Source organism: Gavialis gangeticus, unplaced genomic scaffold (genome assembly GCF_001723915.1).
Source record: "Gavialis gangeticus isolate Ggan-Ray unplaced genomic scaffold, GavGan_comp1, whole genome shotgun sequence".
Lineage (NCBI taxonomy): Eukaryota > Metazoa > Chordata > Crocodylia > Gavialidae > Gavialis > Gavialis gangeticus.
In genome coordinates this window covers 17170745-17187616 of record NW_017728997.1, presented here as the reverse complement: position 1 = coordinate 17187616, position 16872 = coordinate 17170745, and the positions used below count along the sequence as shown (strand labels likewise).

The 16872-nt window shown below is 39.5% G+C and overlaps 1 protein-coding gene across 11 annotated transcripts in view; it reads right to left on the bottom strand.

Moving 5' to 3' along the window:
• FHIT (fragile histidine triad) overlaps positions 1-16872 on the bottom strand; it is an 899923-nt gene that overhangs the window by 834889 nt on the left and 48162 nt on the right. For 6 of the 11 annotated variants that reach the window (XM_019504830.1, XM_019504845.1, XM_019504846.1 and 3 more), the window contains one exon: positions 12818-12866. The exons of 2 other annotated variants lie outside the window; for them this stretch is intronic. The gene's annotated coding sequence lies outside the window, so the exon portion shown is untranslated. Of the gene's footprint in view, positions 1-12817; positions 12867-14014; positions 14047-16872 lie in introns of those variants that run through there. 3 more of the 11 variants (XM_019504836.1, XM_019504832.1, XM_019504834.1) reach the window with 2 other exon arrangements.

Genomic DNA, 16872 nt, shown 5'->3' with positions numbered 1-16872 from the left:
CCATGCCAACCCGGCCATAACCCAAATGAGCCTTGTGGCTACAACATACATCCGCCGCCACCCTGGCCCTCTTCCAGTACCTCCCTACCCAGGTTCTCTCTACCCCGCATCATCATGCAGGCATTGAAGCTGTTCCACTCTACTCAGCTCTGCTCTGCTCGGGTCTGCTGCAGAGCTCCTGCACCTCAGGCTGCCAGAAGGGAACTACCAGCTAGACTCCGGCCCAGATGCTTATAAAGGCCAGGCCCCGCCCCCTGGTGGTCAGCTGACCCAATCAGCTGCCTTAGCAACTCTCACCTGCTGTCCTAGTGAGTGACAGCTAAGCCCCCTTCTGCTCTTATTCAGCAGCAGGCACCCTAGTGCCCTGCTACACCTCTCCCCCTCCCAAGGTTGAACCTCCTTAGGAGCGGGGCGTGGAAGTGCCCCGCGACACAGTGGAATACTGTAACTTTAAAGCAGGATAGAAACTGGCTATAATTTGCACATGTAGCCTGTGTCCCTGTGGCTGGGAGCCCCACCAGCTAATCTGAGATCCCAGCTGTGTACCCCTGAGCCTGGGAGCTCCCAGCTAATGCTGGTTCCCAGCCGTGGGAGCACATGCCCCTGAAGCTGGGAGCCCCATCAGCTGACAGTGTTCCCAACCATAGGGACAGCCCAAACACCCCATTGCTGGGGATCACAGCTGCTGCCATCTCATAGCCATGGGGGTACATGATGTGTCCCCACAGCTAGGAGACTCGTCAGCTGAGGGGCTCCCAGCCACAGAAGCTTGTTTCTTCCTAATGCGAGGGGATCCCAGGATCAGGCTCCCCCTGCACCAGCAATACGGCACGATGGGATGGGATTTGTGATCCCACAATCACACTTCCTGCCGTGTACATGTGGCATAGCAGGAGGCATGATTGTGTGGATTGTGTATTAGATCCCATCATGCCTTTACCTGCATGTGTGGAGGGGACCGTAGTGGTTTAACCATTCCATAGCGCAGCAAATGCAAGCCTCCAGCATACCCAGCAGCTTTGGCCATTGTAGCTGACCTGTTTTTGCCCATTTTCTAAGCTCACAAGCCAAACAGAGGAAACACAAAGATCACACTTGCTGTCATGTGTAGCAACCTGAAGTGATTCAATTTTAAATCACAGATGGCATGGAAGGATGTTGGTCTTCTGGATTTGTCATGAGACAAGGACTGGCTATCTTTGAAATATATTCTTTCCACCTAACAGGCCTCTGGATGTGACATCAAGATTGCTGTCAGCTGTCTAAATGTGCACCCGCAGGTAAGATGGTGGTGCAGTGGCTTAAACTCATCTGCCACCGAAGACATATGTGGCATGCCTTACAGACTAGATTCTGCAAAACAACTTGTTTCCTGAAGTCAGAAATGGCAAACGTTGGACACAGAACCAGCAGCCAGGCCATGTGGGTCTGTCTTGTGGTGCCTGCTACTCTAGATGTCATTTCCTTCACCTGAGTGTCTAATTCAGCCCGTGTGAAAACAGTGGAGCCACAACCCGGAGCAATGCTTTTCCTCTGAGTAGCGTAAGGTGAGCCCAGGTTATCTCAGTGTCTGAACACTGGCTCGCCAGGGCAAACTAGATACTTAGCTAATCGAGTTACTCCTTCTCATCTGTGGGGGGAAAAGCAAACAAAGGTTTCTAGATCTTAAGAAAAATGAAGTGGAATCCATTCTGCCACTGCTTGCAAGTCATTCTATGGGAGTTAAAACAGTGCATTGAGCACCAGACTACTGGAGTAAACTCAGGCTCTTTCATAAATACTACCAAGAAGGAAAAGGGAGTGGTGAGTGTCTTCTACCCTTGCAAAAAACACTGCTTGACTCTTGACAACCAAACTTGCCCAGTCATTAACATGGCACTGAGGATAGATTTGCCTTATAAAAACTGTTTTTGTAGGTAATAGGTTTTGTCTTGTTTTTGCAATAGCAGAGAAGAACCAAAATGGCAGGGAGGCAGCTGGGAGAAAACCTCAGACTTTACAATATTTCACTATAAGCAAGAAAACCCCCTCCCAAAATAACTGTGTTCTCTCACTGCTCCTGTAGTAGCCCAATTAACTTCTATCCCTTCTTTATCTCCAGTACCATTAGAGGGTGGCCACATGGCCAACATGGATGGTGACCTGCTCCCTGCTGGAGTGAAGTATTGGAAGTGGACATGTGGACAAAGCATGCAACTGGGAACAAAAATGAGCTGCTCATATCTGTCCACCAGATACGAGTACAGGACAGACCACACATAGTTTCCCCTAAGAGGCTCTTTAAAGGGTAGTCAAAGCCTGGTAGTGGTGTTTGGACAAAATGTGTTGGTTTTGTAACGCAGCTGGCATGCTCTGAAACATACTTTTGCAATCTATGCTTCACATACACCTCCCACTCCAAGCAAATTGAACCCAGACAAACAAAAATCAGTGGGATTCACACACTTCTAACAAAACAGCACCACCTAAAAATGCAAGTGCTCTAAAAATATACCTCACATTATATATTCTTTATTAAGGACAAGAGCTGCTAATCTCTGGCCTTCGATAATATACCAGCTATTCACGTTATTTCTGCAAACATCTAATAAAACAATATATAAAAAAGACACTGCTTCCTTTTGTGTTTTCGTTTCAACATATTCTTTAAAAACTGCAACAGAGCATCCAAATAAGTTCATTCAGGGGGTGAGTATCACTTAGAATTTAATTCAAAGTTTATTTAATAATATTCGGGGAAAAAAAGCCTGAATCCTTACCAACCTTTCAGGTAAAGCATGCGCATTTGCCTTAGGATAATCCTGTAAGTATTGATTTGCAAATTAACTTTGACAAGTACAAAATGACCCAAAATTCCAGGAAGGATAACAACGAGAGAGACAAACCCTGCAGTATGTTCGGGGAGTTCATGTGAACATGTGGAGTTCTGCGACATAACGGAAGGATGTCAAAATGTTCTGGTCTGAGGGAAAACAACAAAATCAAGGCTTCTGGCATAACAGAATTTGAAATCTATAGGATGGTAGCTAGAACAAGGCATACCATTTCCCACATGTCTCAGTTCTGGTTCTACTGGGAACACCATCCAGCAGAAAGTCCAGCAGCACTTTCATCAACTAGAAAGTAAAAACCGTGTCATTTAAACACGTAAAAACATGTTTCAAATTATAAGGAAGGATTCTGAAAACTACTTAATGAAATCTACCTTACGAAAGAAGTTGCACTATTCTAGATTAAATGTTAACATGGTACAATTTACAATAGTGTGTTTGCAGTATTTATTATAATATTGAACTACACTTTCCTAAAAGGACACTGCAAAAATTCAGAAGTGGGGGCACAATATGCACATATGTTAAGATCTTAGTTTAAGGTATCTTTAAACTAGTACAACACTGATGAGAACAAAAAAAACCCCCTATATAAGTAAAATGGCATTTCTCAATGAATGAAAACAACAATTACTTCAATAGCATATGATATGGAAAGGTAGAATTAGAAAAAAATCTCTTTGATTTGTACTAAGAGTTCCAAACTGCAATTGCAGAAATATTTGATGAAGAATGTCTTTTTTTTTTAAATGTGCATTACTAATTGCATGCCAGAGTCTTTCTACCTACATTAGTTTAAATGTGTTTAACATCTGCAGTAATGTATGCTATCCTTGGTCTTGGTCTTGGTCATGCCAAGAAGTCCCTTGCCAATGGAACGCTGCCTTTCAGTGGCTACTCCTGTATACATGTTTTAACTAAATCATTGGAAATATTAGTAAGTTACCTACAGGAGATTGTTTTGCCAACTTTCTTCCTAAAAATGAAGTTAAAGATATTAAAATCTTCTTTAAAAAAAATACCAGTTTATTTCACCATATCTAACACCACATAAAACCATGGGAAAGTTATAGTGCCCAGGTTTTCACATCTGTTCAAAAGTTTCGTAGCTATAGAAAGAAGAGTAAATCTTTAACCTGCAAGGCAAAGCACATGGAGAGGCGTGAAGGAGCTGAGATGTTTTGATTCTATACGCAGCAGAGTAAAGCACTGAAGCCAATGAGATTTAGGTAAAATATATGCTTAAGTACTTTGCTGAATCAGGACCTTAGAGAAGACTTTCATTGACACCAATGGGCTTTGAAGACCTTTAAAGCAATGATTTATTGACAAGATCTTCCAGTCATGCTGATATCACACAGCAGTGTCTGAACCTTATTAAGAGACCCACGTGTATTTATAGTGAAAAATTTAGAGCTTTCTTTATTGATGGAGGCATCTATAATGCAATCTCTCAGGCTGACTTAATTTTATAACATTCACAAAGAAACCAAATTTCTTCTTCAGGTACTTCTTCAAATATCTGTCCTGCTAGTCACATCATTGTTTCCTTTATTAAGTAAGCAGGTGCAAAAACAGAAAACTATTTTGTTTTGCATTGTCAGCAGCCTAGACTCTTTCAGAGTATAACATTTTATTATTGATCTTTAAAAGAAAAAAATTGGCTGAAAGGATTTTCGAAATTAAAACTTTAACTCATACTTTAAATAAAACTTTAGATTCTTAAATTTCTTATTCACTATTTTTGAAGTATAAATCCTTTACCTGGAAACTAAATATCACTTCAGCATTTCTACCCAGCAGTTACAACTTTTCAGATATATGATATTACTGGTGTAGTGAGTACCCTGCAAAACGACATACTTTTACCAAGATCAGGCATAAGTGAATTTTTCATGTTTAGCCCAGTAAACAAAAAAGCAAGCATTTCACACAAGAATGATATGCTTGCCTTTAACAAAAGCAACCTAGGCCAAAATTTATTAGAAAAATATCAGCATCCCCAATGGGCTTTAAAGCAATCTAATTAGGTAGCCCAACACTACATTTTGTCAAAAAACTCTGACAACCTAATAACCAGATTGTCATCAGAAGGACAATGAAAAATGATGTTGTGTTTGCTAGCATTAAAATACTACATCTTTCTGTACTGCCTTCATCTGATGAAAAAATCCTAATGGCATCCTATTGTTCTGGAAGGATATTTATTGAAATGATTCTGTTCCACTTAAGAACTGGTAGCTGGGGGGCACTAAATTTAATCTTTATTTAATCTCTAATAAGACATCTTATGAACCACCTGCCTAATTTCAGGTTTGGAACCACTGTGTACTGTGCAGAGGAAACATGAAAAAACTCCACTTGAAAAACTTTAATAATATGTTCTGTCTTCCAAAGGAGAGCACATTACAGTGGTGACTACATGCAGTATGTCAACTTTAAAATCAAGTCACCCTATATTTCAGCTTCTAAAGCAAGATAAAACAAGAGCTATGGGAATGACACACGGAACAGTTATGGAGATTTGAAATACTAATATAGTACCCTGGGTTTAAAAAAGTTGCACACGTAAATTAACTGACCAGTTGTAGGCAGTAGTACATTGAATCTTCTAAAAAAATTCCAGACAGCATGAACCCAAGAGTTCCTTTCCACCACAACATGCATGAATCAGATGATGAATGACAAGGGCTGGAAGGGACCTCAGGGGGTCACATCTAGTCCAACCCCCTGCTCTAAGCAGGACCAGCCTCAACTACATCATCCCAGCCAGGGCTTTGTCTACCTGGGTCTTAAACACCTCCAAGGATGGAGAGTCCACCACCTCTCTGGGTAACCTGTTCCAACTCTTTAATACCCTCCTCATGAGTTTTTCCTAATATCCAACCTCAACTTCCCTTGCTGCAGCTGGAGCCCATTGCTCCTTGCTCTGTCATCTGCCCCCACTGATAACAGCCCAGCTCCATCCTCTTTGCAGCCCCCTGCAGGGAGGTGAAGGCTGCTATTCAATCCCCTTCGGTCTTCTCTTCTCCAGACTAAATCAGCCCATTTACCTCAGTCTCTCCTCACAAGTCATGTCCCCCAGCCCCACAACCATTTTGCAAGCCTCCACCGGACTCTCTCTCTGTCCACATCCTTTCTGTAGTGGGGGGCCAAAACTGGACACAGGACTCCAGATGTGTCCTCACCAGTGCAAATAGAGGAGAAGAATCGCTTCCCTCCATCTGCTGGCTACGCTCCTACCATATTGCTGTTGCGTTTCATTTAAAAAGAAATGTCCACAAAATGACCCCTAGTTTTTCATCCTGCCCCAAAAGCAATACTATAACAGAACAATGCAAAGATGAGATAATTTCAATTTTAATCTCCTAGGAACCTCACAGGCAAGAAATGAATGTTTTATACTATCTGAAAGCTAGGAATCATTCCAGTTTTCAGGTTACATAAAGGGATCTCATTTTATACTTGCTATTATGATGTACTTTTAAAATAAAGTAGTTGTGTTGCTTTTTTGCCATTTTCTTTTCCCATCCCCCATCCCTGCTACTGTCTTGAAAACCTGTGAAGTAGAGCTAGAAGTGAATGTTGCACACAACCTGAAAACGGTAATCTCATCTTTCAAGTAGTATAAAGAACTAATCTCTAACTCTAGCAGCCTGAGACACACTGGGTGTTAAAATCATGTGGTAAATACTTCTGCAAAAAGTAATTAAGTTAAGGAACAGGTACAGCTTTCCAATAATTGTGTTCAGAAAACACATCCTCCACCCAGGAAGGAGCAAGTACCCTAGTTCCCTTGGAAGTGCATCCATTATTCACAACATAGAGTTCCAGGAACCCCCTTACACACACAATATTAACAAGATCCCGTATGAACAATACTATACATACCTACGGCACTTCCATTCTTGGTAATATTTTGTCTTTTATGATGTTGCCAGTGGTCTTGACAAAAGTCAGTTCTCCCACTTAGTTATTAGAGATGTGTGAAGCTTTGGTTCCTGATTCAAGTTGGCCAAGATTTGGCATGATTTGGTGGCCGAATCTCCATATCTGCCCCTCCCTCCCCCCCGCACTCCTGTGGGATGCTCCATGCGCCCCAGCATTGTAGCAATCATGAGCCATGCTGGTACCTTGAGGTAGGTAGAAAAAACTTTTAAAGCTGTGTCTATGTCTGAATCACTGAATCTCCAAATCAGCATCAAATCATCAGATTTGGATTTGGCCAAATCGAATCGGGGACAGTGACCCAAATCAACGAATTGAATCGCTGTACCTGATTTGGGCTGACTCCAAATCTGAATCGAATAGGGCCTGCTTCACACACCCCTATTAGTTATCTCAGGAAAAATTAATCGAGACTCACCAATCTACACGTGTGCGCACACACCCCCCATGCAGTGCAACTGCAACATCATCCCCAACATATCTAAAGGGTTAAGAACAGGAATACATATAACCAACCACTGTAAATGATGAAAAGGAAAAAATTATGTCACTGAGCAGTTTAATTCATTATGCACAGTGTATGTGTGTGGAGGTGAACATATAGTAGCAACATGTGAATTATTGAACCTTAACCCCTTTCCTTTGTTCTTACACTTTCTTTCACAGAGGCTCCATGTTTCTGACGCCTGGAAAAATACCCACTAAGAATGGCAGGAGCTCTTAGGATGTAATGCTCTAAGTTACTGTACAAAGGACTCTTGCCAAGACAACTAACTACTGCTAATGTTGTCTAATTTCTTTTTTGCCAGGCACCATGCTATGACTAAAAAACCTCTGGCCTGGGAGTAGGGCATGAAATATTGCTTTCTTGATTTCTGAAAGAATGTAGTTATGGTGATGAAAATCTGCTTTTCTCTGACAACTGTAACATTTGAACTTTATTTTAGAATTGTTTTTTTCCCTCTGCATGCTATTTAGAGACAACTACAAGCTCTCAATTCAAAGCAAAATTCCCACTGACACCATTATTGATACTGCTGTGGACTAAGGCAGAATATAGGTTTTTAGTGGCAAAACTATCCATTTCATTTACTCATGGTCTTTGGATATTTCATCCTTAAAGTAAGGCCTTTGGGAAAACAAGATTTTTTTCAAAAAACACTACTGCCAATGAACATGAAGGAGAAAAAAGTATTTCAACACTATGGGCTCCTATACACATGCAAGGAGGCTGCTCCAATGCACTGTAATTACCATGCTCCAGCAGACTCTGGCATCACGTGTATCAGCATCCCTGCGCTGAAAAATGAAAAGTGGCGGTGGGGTGCTTAAAACTGAAGTTCGTTCAATGAGCTTTGGTTCAAATCACCCCACCACCATTTTTCAGTGCAGGGATACTGATATACATGACGTTCCAGGTGCTTTAAATTAGCCTGGCTCTTGGAGCTGTGCTGATTAAGGCACTCTCAAATCGCCTCCCAGAGCACATCTATAAATGCCCAAGGACACTATTCTGATTGAGTCTGAGAAAGGCAGGGCTCCCTACTGTCCATTTCACAGACCATAAACTGGAAAAGGCAAAACACAAACATTTGACTTTTTTTTTCTTCTGGGAATATAAAAGCGAATTCCTGATTATGAGCCTGATGCCCATTCTTCACATAGTGTACTCCTCAATTCACATCACAAGAACCAACTTTCTCTCTCATGAATAGGATTAAGTAGACAACTTTTTTTTCACTCCAGTGTGCATGTTTTAAAGCTTTTCTTCTGTAGCACTTATGGATTCATACAGAACTAGTGTTAAGCTGTAGCTAAAAAATTTGGCATACTTTACCAGGGAAAGCAAGAACAGTCCACAAGTTCTGTACTGACCTTAAAGTGCTAGCATTTATTTGAGATATTAATGGCTTATGTATTGTATTTAGAAAGATGGAACCTCAGTTTGATCAGCAGCACATTGCTCCTATTCAAGGAATCTCTTCTGGAATCCACTGATGTTTCAATTATATTTAATGAATGCCAATCATATGACCAACTATGACTTGAAAAAAGGACTTGTTAATACAAGTCTTTCACGTATGGAGACCAAACTGACCCTCTGGTAAAGGCAACTACTGCACTCAAGAGAATACGTAAATATTTTAAAATCAATGTGTTTAACACAACTATGTACAAGAATATACAGAGAGGTAGTTAGCCATGTTAGTCTCTGGTCAGTCAGAAGCCAGGGTAGGTATGCACCTTTATAGACAAACTAAATAAGATAGATAGATAGATAGATAGATAGATAGATAGATAGATAGATAGATAGATAGATAGATAGATAGATAGATAGATAGATCACAAACTTTTGTGACCCGAAGTTCACTTCATGAGATGCTTAGAAAGGATACTCAAAAAGCAGAGTATATAGTGAAGCAAGTGATTAAAATACAATAGGTATCTGGGCATACCTGAGCACATTTCTTGTGTAGGTTGACTGCAGTCCTTTTTATTCAGTTGAGTGAGGTACCATAAACAAACTGATTCATATCTTAAGCAACTACCTCGGGAGAGCCACAAAAATCAGGCAAAATGTCTTTAAACAAAGGTTAAAGAAAATTGCCTCAGAAACCCTGTTGATACTTTAGTCATTGGTTAAGGAAGTCTTTTAGAAGGAGTCCTCATTGCAGTTTTTCATTTAACAGTATACCCTAATTCTTCTCTGAAAATATTTTCATTTCTATAGAAACACAACTCTCACTCCAGGGAGTGGACTTCAAATCATGGCAAAAATGCACCTCCTCTCTTGGGGTATTCCAGGAATCGTGAGTGCTTCCAACTATCAATTTCCTCTTTAAACTACAAATATGAAATGCATTAGGGACGATTTACTGGGGAAAAATAGTTACATGTTGGCCAACTCTTAGAGAAAAGGGAACTCCATCGAGGCTGGATATACTGTACTGCAGAAACCAGTAATATGCAATCTATTGTTTCCAGAAAAGAAATGTTTTCTGCATACATGTGCCTTTCTGCTTGAATAACAGCTGTACCATTTCCATCTAGTGAAAGCCCAACTTGTTCAGAATTTTTTTCTTCCTAGTACACTTTTACAAATAGTACTGACTGTCCTCATCTCTGCTGATCATTTAATTTGCTTCATATCCTCTTGCTTCCTTTCTCAATTTGCTTCTATTCTAATTTCTGATTTATAGTAATCACAATCACCTTACTCCCCCCACCCCCTTGATACATACTGGGGGGAGAAAGAGGTGGGAAGAGGAAGGGGTCATACCTTTTACTTCCTCTCTAAAGCAGGTTGTTGGATTTTTTTGATGAGTGTAATCTTTTGAGAATCTGGTAAAATATTCTTAACTAGTCCAATCAGGATTCACATTTTTCTGTTTACAGTTATTTTTCTCAGCTCATTTGTCTCAATTGTTTTCGGCTTTGAGTACCTGGTCCTTTCAAAGCACCAAACGTACACATTAGTGACTCCTGTATTTTATTCTTTTTCTACAGAAATGTAGTCAAGTTATGATCATGTGCACCTAAGCAGCCATGAATTGGTAGTTCTATGATCCTCTTTAGCTGTCAACATGAGGCCTAATGTAGACTTACCCTGTATGGACATAATACCTTCTGATTTAGGACACTCATCTATAATTTTTAGAACTAGAAGAAGTTTTAGTACCAACAGCATGACACTTCCAGGATATGTCACTGAGACCAAGTCCTCTACAATAACAGGGGGTTTCCTCCTATACCTTATAGATAGGTGATTAAAGATCTGGTCACCCTGTTTCTACCGTGACTTTGTGACCTGTAGATGATACCAACTACTGGGTGCCCGAAGTTGTGCTTTATGCATTAGAACATGGATCCACTCCTAGTTGAGAACATTGGTTTTCAAATTGTAAGCGACTCAGAAACAGCTCATGCCATTTCTGACATACAGTGCCACTCTACTCACTTTGTTCACTCAGTCCTTCTGAAATAGGTTATAATTTATTTTAACAGTGAAGGAGCTTTTAATTGGGGAATATCCTGCATCTGATTATAAGCAAACTTTCAGAGTTCATTTTCCCAGACTGAATGATCTAGGATTGAAGCCTTAAAAGGTACTGGTTTGGGGGCGAATGAGGTGACTCGATGGAACAGAGCTCACCAAAGCTTTCAGTAAAGCTGAATGTTTAGGCAGGTGGAAATACACCTATAAATAGCTGTTGTTTTTATCCTTTGTTCTGCTTGCTGTGCACCTGGGGGTGAATAAATAATGATTTGTTTTGAAGAATCTTTTTTTTTTAGTTGCTTTATTCAGCTGATGGCCACAGGTCTCAGGAGAAAATAGGCTCACAGGTGCCAAGAACAGTTAGGCTTGTCATGTTAACATGGTGGCTAAAAGGAGACTGCTACCCAGAGAACCCATGCAAAAATTGTTGGACTGAAGAGTTGCACCCCAAGAGAGAGGTGCACATACCCAAGCATGCCACGCAACTCGTCCCCTTGAGATGGACTAACGTGCAGATTGCACTGTAACTGGGAAAGAAGTATGGGAAGAGTGAGATGGAAGCCAAGTTATCTTTTCTCCCGATTTTTTTTAACACAAGCCTCAGAACTAGTATACTAGGGGTTAAAGCACAGCTGTGAGGTTCATGTTTAAGGTCACTTATCACCTTGTGATATAACAGCAGCCACCAAGGAAACTATATACAGCATTTCCTTAACAAACAGATAATTAAGCAGGTGCAAACAGCTATAAACATATAAATTGGTGCTGCCACATAAATTAAAGGTACACTTTTTCCCTCCCCTAAAAGTTTTCCTTTTCAAAATATTTCTATCGACTACATAAATATTTGTTCCAATTTCTGTTTTGGCTTTATTCTACCTATAAACAGCTTAACTATGCATATAAACATTAAACATCGATTTACCATGTCATAAAATGCAAACGTGCCTAGAAAAAAATTAAATTTAAGCTCATATACTATACCATACCATACATTCATTGCTTCTATGCTACACAAATCTGTTGTTTAACAAATGTTTTAACAGTTGATCACAATGGTTTACAGCTGATGACACTGCAAGACTATAATAATTTAAAATCTCACTGCATAATGTGACCATCTTGAATTTCTAAATCTGCTTTTTATGTTTCAGGCTGCTTTAATTACCACAGTTCTCAACTCCAACTCTTATGAAAATGATGGCAGAAAATCTCAAAATAAAAAGATAACTGTTGTCAAAGCCAAACATAGGATTATAGGATATTTTAAACCTGCTTTTTGATGGAAGTGGATCCCCATCATAGTCCACAATTTATTACCCAATTTCTTTTCTCCATGAAGTATTTCAGCTTTTAAACCTGAATCAAAGAACAATTTAAGTTGCACGCTTCTTGATACTTCTGCTGAATGGGATAAGCTTTTCTTTAAAACTAAAGCTATTGTAATACCACACAGAAGGCTACCTATTAGTTCAAATTTAGCTTTTTTACCCACTTAAAACCATGTGATAAAAATCAAACAAAACCAATGAACCAACCAAACAAAAATATCCATGTTTGGAAATCTCTCTCAGCTAACTCTGCACAAAGCAGGATGGTGTCTGCTGCATACTATTACACACCTGACTATCACAATACATTTATTAGAAGCAGATTAAAATGCCACTCTGCATTCTGTTTTAAATGTTTTATTTTGCCAGCTGGCTTTATTCAGCTATTGACCAGAAGCAGTACCAATGCATTTTTATTATGCCTAGCATTAATCTTAATAAACATAGCTACGCTGGAATATCTTAAGCACTGTGAACAAAGCATAAGTCAGCAATCATGCTTGAAGATTTGGCCAAACTCAGCACATCAACTTCTTCCCTGATACTTTCCTTCTCACTATTGCTCAGCGTTGTGTGTGTGATGGGACAACCAAGTGGTTAAAGTTGCCCTGTCAGCTATATCTCTAATCCATGTGTTTAAATCCCTGAATATAAGAAAAATCAATGTTGTAAGGCAATGTTTGTCAATGCCCTGTAATAAATACACTTACCTTAACAGACTATTCTCAATAGATTTCACTTCTTTGCTGCACTTCAAAGCTACATAGGGATAAAAAAAATAAATCATTGACCTGCTGCCACTGAAAAAAGAATGCGTGCTCTATACATTAGTAACCATGTGTAACTTTTATTGTCACAGCAACAGTAGCTGAAGAAACCTTTAATAAAACCTCATAGTTATTTCACAGGCCAAATATCAGTGCCACTGACACACAGGCATACACCAACAAAATCCAGAGAGAAGCCAGGACAAAAATAATGTGTGCCAATATCAGCTTCCTCAGAAACTGTTCTTTGCAAGCTTTTGGGCATAAACACCTGTGTCCTTAGACCAATACAGCTATAACCAACAACCTTGCTGCATAAAAGCAGTTTTCAGGTTGGAAGACGTGTATTAAGAGCATTCTCCTCAATCAAATCTGAATGTATGTATTTCATACGCTATATGATATTCCCAGATGCATGAAATACAGCATAACTTTCTGCGGTGTGAAAGGATTTACTAACATGAGCCTGCAACACGCACATAACCCACTAATGAATAATGAAATTCATCTCAATACGTGCCAATAAAGCCTTTAAAAAACATCATCTCCTATACTATCTATGCTAATAGTATGTGACAGATTAAAAGTCTTTCATTCACAGGTTTTAAAAAATTGTACTAGAATTATAGCAGAATGTATTCTGGAATTACCTTGATAAACTGCAAATATGGCCTGAAATCAAGCAGAAGAAATTCAAGGAGGTCAAGTGCAATGTCCTGCACTTGGGATGGAACAATTGCATGCCCAGATACAGATTGGGGAATGACTGGCTAAGCTGCAGCACTGCAGACAGGAACTTGGGGGTCACAGTCAACCAGCAGCTGATCGAGAGCCAACAGTGTCATCTCATAGCAAAAAAAGATGTCAACAGCATAGCGTGTTATATTAACAGGAGTGTACTGTGACAAATGAAGGGAAGTGATACCTCCCCTCTATTCAGCCCTGGTGAAACCTCGTGTAGAGCTCTGAGTCCAGTTTTAGGCCCCACGCTTCAAAAAGGATGTGGACAGAAGGGAAAGAGTCTAGTGGAGAGCAACAAAAATTATTAGAGGCCTGGGACGCATGACCTATGAGGAAAAGTTGAGAGTCTGGGGAAAAAAAAAAGACTGGGGGGTAGGATTTGATAACGTCTTCAAATACCTGAAGGGTGATTATAGAGAAGCTGGAGATGGGTTTTCTTCTATGGGTGTAGTGGACAAGGAGCAATGGCCTCAAACTGCAGCAAAAAAAAAAAAGGTTGCAGATTAGGAGGAAGTTTCTGACTATGAGAATGGCCAAACATTGAAACAAGCTACTAGAGAAGTTGTGGAATCTCCATCGCTGCAAATTTTCAAGAGCAGGTTGGACAGACACTTGGCTGAGACAGCTTAGCTGGGGGATGAGCCTGCCTTGTAGAAGGGCACACTAGATGATGTCTTGAGGTCCCTTTCAGTCTTAGTTTCCTATTTGTAAGTGTACTGTGAGTATACTGCAACTGCTTTTCTCTTTAATATCAGTCACCTCACAACCCGCAGCGTGCTCCTTGTGGGAAAGCTGGGCTCTTCCCTTCTCCACAGTTAAACTTCTCATTTCTGCCCTAGAGTTATCAGACACGATACCCCTGCCAAGGGACTGAGAAACAGAAAACAGACCGACTCATCCCTTTGACCAAATTTTCATGTGGAATGTAATAATTCTGGCCAGTTTCCACCACTCTGGTACACAGAAGATTGGACTTTTGAAGGCCAGGGCTGTGGGTTGCAACTAGCTGTCAACAGAAATGTAGTCTTTCTGTACAAACTTAATGACATCTAGCATGTTAACTATTCTAATTATTTTAACTATTTAACTCCATTTAGTAAATCCCTCATTATGGTATACCTGATACAATATTTACTCAATATGCACCAAAGCAATATGGATTTAACAGGAGTGCATTTTTTGAAGACAGCTAGTCAGGCTGTAGTGTATAACTTTAACAATGACTGCAGATCCTACAAAATAAAAAAAGTGTAAATATCTTTTACTTGAGTCCCTTCTGATGTTCTATATAAGTTTTTAGGTAATATTGCCTCTGCATTTGTGCTGGTGTTTCACAATACTATTTGATTTAATTCTGATATACTCTTCCATCTGATTACAAAATATCATACATGGTGCAAATGACATCAAAGTAACATGCCTATTCAACTCCATAACAGACCACACCTGACAAATGTGTTACTTATGACTCAAAGGTAAATTCTATGGCTGTTTTGTGCTTGTGTTTTTCAGCTAAAAATCAAATGTATACTTTTAAACATATAAACTGATTTTGAGAAAATAAGATAATGAAAACACCTATCAAAATAGCTTAGTTTTGACCTAAAATTCTAAACCATCTTTCAAAAGGATCCAGATGCAACTCAGACAGGCTTTTTTCCTCTCAGGTACTGCCAAGTTGTCCTCACTTTTCCAGTGATTTGCAATTATAGATTAATTTAATAGTCATATATGATTCAAATACCTAATGCCAATAGACTATTCAAGGGAAAAAAAGAGGCAGACTAAATTTTATGTGAACTTTCTTATTCAGAAGTAAAATGGCTGTACACTGCAATAAAGAAAAAAGGCAATTTATTCATGTCTGAATATGGCTGACATTCAAGCTGGATTTTCAGATTATCACGACCAGTATTTGTATAAACACATAGCAAGATGAGTGAATGTAGTACATGTAATATATCTGTTATTTGGACAGAAGAATTCAACCAAAAGCCTCCATCTCTCATTGTGCAAACCCAGGCCAGGTCCACTGCTTCCCATCACAACTAATGAGAACAATGTTGCATTCAGTCCCCAGTTAAAAGGGTAGTATCTTTGCTTGGCGTTTTAATGAGCATCTTTTCAATCCATGCAAAGAACTCTCCAACTGTATTGTGGTCAGCTTCTGTCATTTTCTCTCATCTTCTGAGATCCCCAGTCGTAGACTGCCTACCAGTCATGAAACGACCTCTACTATTCCACCACGGCAGTGAGATTCCACACACATCCATCTTGCATCTTCCTAATTTGTAAATACTCTGATGCTCCTACTGTGACGATTCACTTGTGAAAGCTCAGGTCATTGTTTTCCCATGGAATCTAAGACTGGCTCTGAATTTATTACAGGATTTGGGACAGCACTGTTCAGTATGGAACCAGTACGCTTAATGGTCCCTATCCCTTCCCCCATATGTTATGTCTCAACTTTTAGCTTGGAGGTCTCATGATCCAGTACCTAACATGAAATGTTCTTCCTTTATTCAGCCATGCAGTTCTTGGGAGGAATGGGGGGGAGGGGCAGTGTCCCACTGCCTGCCTTTTAGTTTGTGGTCATTGTTAAATCGGATCATTTGACTTTCAACGGCATCTCCTTGAGGAAAGGTAAGCTCATCCACCCAAAGTCACTGTTTTTTCCTGAGAATTGACAAATTACTTAAGCACCAACTAGCTTTGGGTACTACTATTACCATCATGGTAGAAGGCTTCCATCCAGTCTGATCTATAGTGGTCTACACTAGAATTATGCCAAATTAGGGACTGGAGAAATGAAAGACTCCACAGAGTTTTAATGCATTTCGTTATGCATATGGTAGAAATTCATCATTAGCAATGTAAGTAGGAAAAGTTCTGCAGATAGAAATGCAAGTATATTTCACCAGTCACAAATAAACTCTTTAAAAATCTTCTGATACTAATTTGACACAACTGGCCATATAATAGAGCTTTGACAGAAAGATGCTTTTATCACTTTCAAGAAAAAATTATATCTAAAAATCTTGGTAATTCAATTTGGGGTTACAATAAATCAATTTGGGGAATTTATATTAGAATAAAACATAAATGAATAGATTATGTAAATTTAAAAACCAATTTGAGGTAGGCCTATCTTTAAAATGCTATATGTAATTCAGATAAAGTTAACCAGTTTAGTGGTGTAAACAAAGATATTTTGTTAAATGACACTTCCATCAAAGCTTTATAACCAAATTAAAGTG